Raw genomic sequence first — 8420 nt, 5'->3', positions numbered from 1 at the left:
TTATGAGAAAATTAATTTCTTTTTTTAATTAATTAATCTTTTATTAAATTACTAAAAAATATGAATCTCAACGTTTAATGTTTTTTTTAAGAAGAAAAAGCATTAAAGAAGTGATATTATTATCAAAATAAAAATATATCTCGTTTTATATGATATCTTATAATTTGTACTACACAAATAAAATCAAATAATGGATGCATTTCAAAATTCAAAAAGCATATTAGATTTTATTTTATTTTACATTTATCTTTAATATTTTCTTTTTCTCATCTGAAGATACTTCAATGAAGTTATAAAAAATTAATCAAACTATAAGAACCAACAGAATAATTAAGTCTAAATATAAATCGGTTTGTGACCAAATTTATATTTAATTTTAATTATTTTTATTAATTATGAATTCTTTTGAAAAGTCTCAATTCTTTTCTTTTTTTTTTGAGCTATCAATTTTAAAAATTCTCAATCTTTTTCTTCCTCCTCTTAACTATCAAGAGTTTAGGATTTTAGAAGGGACAGTGAAATTTTGTTAGAATTTTTTGTAGTTAAATTTTTAAAGGAAGCCACAAAAATCGTGATTCTACAGCAAAAGATAAGTCCAATGTTGATTTTAAAGAACAGCAAGCCCAGTGTTTCACTAATTTATGTCCCTTTCACCATTAAATTTTCTATGGTCATCTCTCTTTTTTCTAGTATTTTTTTTTGTTAATACTCGAGAAGTAGGACAATTGTCGAGAGTTGAATCTTATCTCGGCAAGTCCACGAACAACTAGCAATCTACCCTCAACCACATGGTTCTCCTCGACCGCTATTGTCGCCTCTTTCGACAGGTAAGTATACACGAACCACTAGCATTTTACTTTTTTATTCACTCCCTTCCAACAAAAATGAAGTAATGAATATTTATATTTTTTATTATTTTTTTTTCTATTCAAATTGTTAGTTGTGTTCTTGGTTTGGTTGGTAATTGATAATTTGTAATTGTAATCGCTAATTGTTAAGTTATTTTTTTTCACTGGTAATGGTAATTTATGTTGTTGAACTTTTATCATCGATGTAAATGTTAATTTATAAATTATTTGACTGTTCAAGATTTGTCGTGATTACTTGATTGACATTGAGCCTAATTTTAACTAAACATACAAGGAATAAATTTTGTTTCATATATTCTAGAGATTACTCTTTTATTTTAGCAGAAACAGAAGTAAAAGTTCACAAGATTAAGAATAAAAGTTTCAATTATTTTAAAGATAAAAATGAGTTGTTTAAATTAAAATAAAATGGAATAAAACTTCCTATTTAATCTGACATTAATTTTGTGCTCATATTAGAGGTGAGTGGTAATAAAATATTATAAATAAATTCTCTAAATTAATAAAATATGTTGATAAATTCTTTACCACAATATGATTTTAATGACACTGTCTGTTATTTCTAATACAAGAGTGTTTCATGACTTTTGGAAATAGGAATAAATGCTCCTTCAAAAATTTATAAAATCTTTTCTCATTTTAAAGTTGTGCATATTCAATAATAACTCCTATATTCTTTTAGTGACTTAAATAAATTAAACAAAGAAAAATAAAATAAATAAAATAAAGAAATTATTTAAATAGAAGAACAATCCTATTTAAGACTACTCTTAAATTCCTCCAAAAGTGAAGGAAGCTATTAATGTAAATTAGGATTTTTTTCACCACATCAGTTAATTTATCATAATATAATTTATTATAATATAATCACAATTTATTTTTTTTATCATTATTCTTAAAAGGAGTAATTGTCTCTTCTAATTTATTTGGCTAGGTTTTAATTGTGTGGTATGAGTAATGTTATATTATGCTTATAGTCCTTGATATTAATTTGCATATTGATATATTTTATTTATGTAATGATGATGATGAAGTATAAAACTTTAACTTTCAAGCAAATTTACCTTGCATATTAATTTACAGAAGTGGGCTCAGGTAATGATGATAAATGTGGCATGGACCAAGAGATGGAAACGGGTAAATGTCATTGTGGTGGCTGCAAGCAGTGTAAAATTGTTACAACTGAAGATATTATCAATCATACATTTTTAATGTCTGATGTAGCATATGATATGTATGTGAAATATGCCAAAAATGTTGGCTTTTGGAGTTTGGAAAGGCGATTTTGTGAAAAACCAAATATGACTGTTACTCAAGGCGAAGGTTCTTTTGTAATAGGGCCAGATTGAGAGAGAAGAAATACTATTAACGATCATATCGCATCATAAATCAGATCACAAAAAAACTAAAAAGTAACAATAGTTAGAAATCTTTTCGAAGCTATGCTCTATTGACGATGACTAAGAGCATAGGTTTGGATTTCACAATAAAAATAGAATTTGTTCATTGCAAGTATAGTCCAATCCTAGCCAATGATCATTAATCAAATATTAAATTCACTACAAAATAACTGGGAGTTTTAATCCCCGAGTCGTTCTCCCTAGGAACGCAATTGAAGTGTTACTTTCTTGGTTGTTAAGGCAAAAATGGGGTTTTAAAATTAAAGAACGAAAGAGTAAAGGAACTTAAGAAATCAAAGAACTAAAGAATGAGCAAAATTGTGAATTAATGCATGAAAGAGACCTTGATTTGGGGATTGAGAATCCAAGAAATTCTATCATGGCCATAACCACAATTATGGTAATTGTCATGAGTTAGTCTCGCCTAGTCAACTCCAACCATCGAGGAGTAATTCAAGCAAGCATAATTGACCTTAATCCATAAGTCCTAGCCAACTTACCAAACTAGTTGATAAAAGGCTAGCGTCAATGGAAACAAGAGCCAACTAACTCCCCAAGAATTACCACTAAATGTCAGATATTATGACTCTAGTATCCTAGGAACTCAAACCACAAGCCAAGGTATGAAAATTTACTCAAAATCTAGAGTTGGCATTTTCACAAATACCTTGTGTGCATAAAAGTAAAGTATGAAAAATTGCAAAGAAAAATAAAAAAACTATAACCAACTATCAACAAAACCAAGTATAAACAAGCAATCAAACATAAAGGAAGCATGGAATAGTAAATTTATCAATCAAAACTTCAAGAACTCAAAATTGCAATTATAAACAAAATAACTTGAACCAAAAGGAAATGAAGATAAAAGTGCTTTAATTAAAGAAGAAATTGAGAGTACTTACAAATAAAGAAGTAAATTCAAGAATCAAAGCTTGCTATAAAATGCTACAAGAAGGCTACATAAACTCTAGGAGAGCTCTCTATTCTACACTACTTCTACTCTTAATTACTATGCAAAACTATGGAAAATAAATTCTAAGTTCTAATGCCTTCAAATGTGTTGATTCTCCCTTTATATATAACTTCAATTCTGCAATTCAGCCTTTCAAAATGGGCCAAAAGGCCTCCAAATCACGAGTGCACGTGCTTCATTAATGAAGGCACGCACTGGGACCTGTGTGTACACACAGGTGCTTGTGCGCACGCACAGGTCGCTGTGTGTGCTTTTCCTTATTTTCTTCATGTGTTCTCCCTTGTACATGCTTTCTTCCACTTTTGTCCATCCATTCTTGCCTTCAAGGCCTGAAATCACTCACAAACTATATCACGACATCCAATGACATGAAAGTGGGATTAATTTGCTCTATTAAAGCAAAAAATTGCATGTTTTTACAATTAAGATCAAATTAAGGACAAAACACAAAAGTATGCTATTCTAGTGCTTAAGTGTGAGTTCATGTGCCAGAGTCCATCCAAATTGAGTCAAAATATGTCATCAAATATGGACTCATCAATTCTCGTGGATATAAGCTATTCTGGTGCGTATCTCTTGGATTCCTTAATCAGAATCTTCGTGGTATAAGCTAGAATTGATGGCGGCATTCATGAGAATCCGGAAAGTCTAAACCTTGTCTGTGGTATTCCGAGTAGGATTTTGGGATTGAATGACTGTGACGAGCTTCAAACTCACGATTGCTGGGCGTGATGACAAACGCAAAAGAATCAAGGGATTCTATTCCAACATGATCGAGAACCAACAGATGATTAGCCGTGCCGTGACAGAGCATTTGGACCTTTTTCACTAAGAGGATGGGATGTAGCCATTGACAACGGTGATGCCCTACATACAGCTTGCCATGGAAAGGAGTAAGAAGGATTGGATAGATGCAGTAGGAAAGCAGAGATTCAAAAGGAATACAGCATCTCTATACACTTATCTGAAATTCCTACCAATGAAATTACATAAGTATTTCTATCCTTTATTAATAAATTAATTATCTCTTTATATTAAGGTATTACTTGGACGACCCAGTACACTTGCTGGTTAGTTGAGCAAAGTTGTGAGGTTATATTTAGACCATGGTATTGAGCACCAAGTTTTTTGGAGCCATTACTGGGGAATTAATTTCGAACAACAATTCAAGCATAAATCACAATTTCGTCCACCAGTTATTCATGGTTTTTCGCTTACGGTTGAGATGTGGTGATATTAAGAATATTTGGGTAGATAGAGCTCAAAAGGGGTTAAAAATGGTATATACAAGGGGTAGACTATATGGGAAAAGTGAGATTTTAAACAAAGATGGCCTCAATCATGCTCAATACAATTCAAAACATCAATCATTGGAAATAAAGAGTCAAGCAAAACCAAGATCACAATCATAGAAGAGATATGTCACATAATGAATAAAATTAGTGGTTAAAAATGTGTAACCACTCATTAGGGCTCAAATCTCACAAGGTAATTGTTCTTTACTCTTCTATGTTCCACAAAAAGTCATTCAAGCAGGTTTAAAAATAATTTTCTAATCAATTCAATAGAAAGCCCAAAATTGTTGGAGAGTCATATTGTTTTTCACCAAAATTATTCCTATATATGTATGTATGTATGTTGTGATGGATGCAAAATTTTTCAAAATTTCCTAGTTTTTCTCTTAATTTTCAACGAGCAAAAAGTAACATGAATAATTAGGATCAAAATGAGCTAGGCATAAGCTATTCACAACATCCAATCACAATCCATATCTATACAATGTACCATGCAATATCAAATGCAATATGTAAATATATATACCAAAATGAAAGTGCAATACTAAAGATAACTAGGAGCAACTAATATATATACCCAAGCAAAAGTACATAAGTCAAAGTACTAAAAGTATCCACAAAAGCATAGTAAAAACTAAAAATAACTAATTGAAAGTGTTCAGGAGAGAATGTTTACACCCCAAATATCGCAGATCCTCCCCCACACTTAAGTCATGCACTGTCCTTAGTGCCCGAAATAGTTAATCGGGGGGAAATCAATCATGAGAAGCTCCACCGTCAGATGGTGGTGGGTGATGATGACGCTGGTAAACAATGATGGCGTTAGATGGCTGTGTGGTGGTCTCAGCTCTCGACTGCTCAACTATCAACTCGTCTCCAGTTGCCGGCTCCTCAACTCTAGGCTCCTCGGCTCTATGCTCCTCAAGTCTCCGCTCAGGTATCTGGACTGTCTAGGCCAGCTTCAGCTGCTGGCTCTTCAGATGCAGGCTCCTCGGCCTTAGGCTCTAGTGTATCTGGAGGAGGTGGCCCAGGATCACGACCGTCAAACTTCGCCACTATCCACTAGAAGCGGCGAGCGTTGCGGCACTCAATGCGGTGCAGAGTCTGCAAGATCTCCCGACCCAGCTCATAAGGCATCTGGAGTCGGGGTACGGGTGCGGGTGCTGAAGGAGGTGCTGAAGGCTCTGCTGATGCTGATGTAGGCTCAAAAGTCTTCCTCTTTTTTGGAGGCGGTCCTTCGTAGTCTTCGTATGGCAGAAAGAGCTGCTTACTGTTGTAACAGACGTCCGATCTGTTGGACGTCTCTCTACACCAGATAAGGCTACAAATCTGGTGATCAATGATGGAAAGGGAACGTTGAATTTCAGCTGTTGGTTCACCTTCATCATCGACTCTCTGATAAGGGGAAGAACAAAGATTCTCTTCCCCTCCAGAATAGCCCATAATAACACTGCCACCCGGACTCTGATTTTTTTTTGCGTGGCATGCGTGCTCGGAAGAATGTAGTCGGCGATGATCTGCTGCCAGATCCTTGCCTCTGGGTTGAGGTCAGTGCACGCAATGCTCAACAGAACCGCATTGTCTCCTTTACTGTACTCCCATCTAGCTTCAGGCTGGCCTATCTTTTGCAGGACCACATCTAAAGATATCTTGTCCGATGTAACGTCCCTCATTACTTGAGTGTAAGCGTCATGAGCCGGAAGAATATGCAGAATATCTAAGAGGACCTCTAAAGCAGTATCAGAGGTGTCCAGGGTGAGACCTCTGAGAAAAACAGTTTTGGCATCCCTCTTTAGGAGATTTGCGTAAAATTTCTTGACCTGGTGTTCATTTACTTCCACCGGGTTGGATTTTATGAATCCCCAATGATAAAAATTAAGTCGGTTAAGGATCGCATCCGCATGTTTCTCAGGCAGGTTTACCTTTCTCTCATAATGAAAGGCACGTTTTTCTAATTTCTTATATTGCTCTTAGGCTTCAGAGTTAATGAACGTGTCTGGTTGGTCACTTAGGGGTACAGAAGGAGGATGAGCCAAAGGATTGGCTTTTGTTCTTCCCCCTGCGAGTCATCCTAAAGAAGGAAAAACAGAATACAACTAAGGAGAACAGATAAAAGTCACAGAAATTCAAAGGAGATCGTCAAAAGATTAATTAAGAGCCAGTGAGGTAAACATATACTAATTCAAGGGAAAAACATGTATGCAGCAGTAAAATGGTCAAAAAGGAAATGTGTTTCCCCAAATCAAGCAACCTAAGTAGCAATTGAATGAGTGAAGAACAATGAAAGCATATGCATTTCTTAGGTGCATTATATAAATGAACTGAACTAAAAGAAACTGATTTATTGCAATTGTGCCTTGAGGATTGAAAAATTTTGTAAGAGTTGGCACAAAAGGCAATCATCAACTTGACAATTTAAAGTACTTGCTTATTCATGGAACAAAACGGTAAAATGGTCACATAGTCAATCCTTGTTTCCAAAAGCAATGTCAGTTGAAATCAGATTCATTGCTCAAAAAGATTTACAAGGGACAAGTAATTGTACATGATCATTTATGGTCAAGAACACATGAATAAGTAGTTAGTTAGTTCACCAAACAAACATTATATGTACTGCTGCAGAAAGCACCAAATAGATTTCAAAATTGGAAGTTTAATGCTAGTTTGGTGTGTAAGCAAAAAGGAATGGGCAGTCATATATAATGCAGTGAATCAGCATGCTATGCACTTAAAGGTACCAAACAGAATAATCAATACTATCAAATTCAATCCAATGTGGTCTCGAGAACAAAATCAACAATAAAGTGCATAGTTAGCGAACTAATCAGTGAAGGATGATATGCACAGCGAAATTGATATCAAATGGGATAATCAGAAGACAATTGAAGTTCAGTGTGATATCTCAGCATGAACATAGAGTGCATTAATCATCTCAGGCAACAATTAGAATAACAGAAAATGTGCACAATTATGAAGTAACAATGCCAAGGGGAAGAAAATGCCAAGATCTATGTTGATCAGACACAGAATTTGGGTCAAAAATTCCCATTCAGGCATTTTATAAGGCATGTCATGTGCAGAAATCAGCAGCATCATTATTTAGTTTCAAAATCAAGCAAAAGCGGCATTCAGAATCAGGTAAGAACAACAACAGTCAGTTTCAGCAACATCAGTTAACAAGATCAGCCAGCATCACATATTCAATACAGTAAACACAAATCATCTAACCTAAAACCACCTAATAACTAAAGCAAAATCACAAAGCAGAAGTAGAAGGAGCAGTAATATTAAGCAGAAAAGAAATGAAACAGGATAGGGTAACAAGGGGTTGAACCTGTAATGCAGAAGGAAAGAAGGATTGAACGAAGGTGAGGGTGAGACAGAGAGGGCTGTAGCGGCACAGGGGTCCGCCGCCACTGGCGGTTGCTCGTCGGGACAAGGATGCCCGGCCTAGGGCTGGGCACTGGTGCGGAGGCAGAGATAGGGAAGAAAGAGAAGGGAATGGAGAAGAGGAAGAAGAAAGTAAAAGGAAGAGAGAGAGAGGAGGTGCGACGGTGGCGGCATGGAGGTCACCGAAGGTGGGCCGCGGTGGAAGGAGGCTGGGCTGAGAGGGGTGGTTGTGGTTTTCAGAGAAAAGGGGAGAAAAGGGGTGAGTATGGGAAATGAAGCGCGACCCTCTCTCTTTTTGAATTATCGTTCGAAAAGTGACCTGTGCGGACGCACAAGATCGTGTGCGGACGCACACAAGGAGAAAGAAGGAGGTGTGCGCGTGCACAGGGTCGTGCGAACGCTACGAACAGAAGGTGTAACGCAACCTGTGCGGATGCACAAGGGGTGTGCGCTCGCACAGAAGGAGAAAAGAGGAGGCGTGCGATCGCACAAG

Source organism: Arachis duranensis, chromosome 3, assembly GCF_000817695.3.
Source record: "Arachis duranensis cultivar V14167 chromosome 3, aradu.V14167.gnm2.J7QH, whole genome shotgun sequence".
NCBI classification, from domain to species: Eukaryota; Viridiplantae; Streptophyta; class Magnoliopsida; order Fabales; family Fabaceae; genus Arachis; species Arachis duranensis.
This window is presented reverse-complemented; position numbering follows the sequence as displayed.